This window comes from Sorex fumeus, unplaced genomic scaffold, assembly GCF_029834395.1.
Source record: "Sorex fumeus unplaced genomic scaffold, SorFum_2.1 ptg000002l, whole genome shotgun sequence".
NCBI lineage: Eukaryota > Metazoa > Chordata > Mammalia > Eulipotyphla > Soricidae > Sorex > Sorex fumeus.
This window is the reverse complement of record NW_026606059.1, coordinates 43,843,495-43,844,167: the sequence shown is the minus strand read 5'-3', so window position 1 is coordinate 43,844,167 and position 673 is coordinate 43,843,495. Positions and strand designations below refer to the sequence as shown.

At 36.7% G+C, this 673-nt stretch overlaps 1 pseudogene; it reads right to left on the bottom strand.

Annotated features, from left to right (window-relative positions):
- Window positions 1-216: 216 nt before the first annotated feature.
- LOC130022782 (uncharacterized) lies at window positions 217-305 on the bottom strand (annotated as a pseudogene).
- Window positions 306-673: the final 368 nt, after the last annotated feature.

Here is a 673-nt window from a genome sequence, read left to right as displayed (position 1 = left end):
CTTCCCTGAATACCAGATATACTATTCTCAAAGCATCCTTTCTTGATAAGAATACATATATAATAATTTCTTTATAGAATTAATGCATCTCTAGTTTTTATTTCATTTTTTATCTGTAAATATTTTATATGTAATTACAGTTATGATAACATTTTTTACATTATGGTAATATTTAACACATGGTCACATTGGTATTAATATTGGTGCTTTCACTTTATACTGCATCTCCTCTACCACCAAAACTCTCCACGGAAATCTTTAGTAAAAGAAAAAAGATTTATATGATCTGAAGAGAAACCAGAGTATCCACCACCAAAGACTCTCCACCACTATGTTGATTTTTATTCACCCCATGCCTCTCTATCTGTCATAGCATCCCCCCTGCCCCCTTGGTAATCTCAGTTCTGTTGTCAAAGTCCCAAAGTTTATTTTCATTTGTTTTTATTTCTACAACTCTGAGGTAGATAAAAATGATTTGGCTGGAGCCATAGAACAGCAGATAGGGCATTTGCCCTGTACGTGGCCTACCTGGATTTGATTCCTCTGTCCTTCTCAGAGAGCTCAGCAAGCTACCGAGAATATCCCACCTGCTCGGCAGAGCCTGGCAAGTTCCCCGTGACATATTCAATATGCCAAAATCAATAACAACGAGTCTCACAATGGAGACTTTACT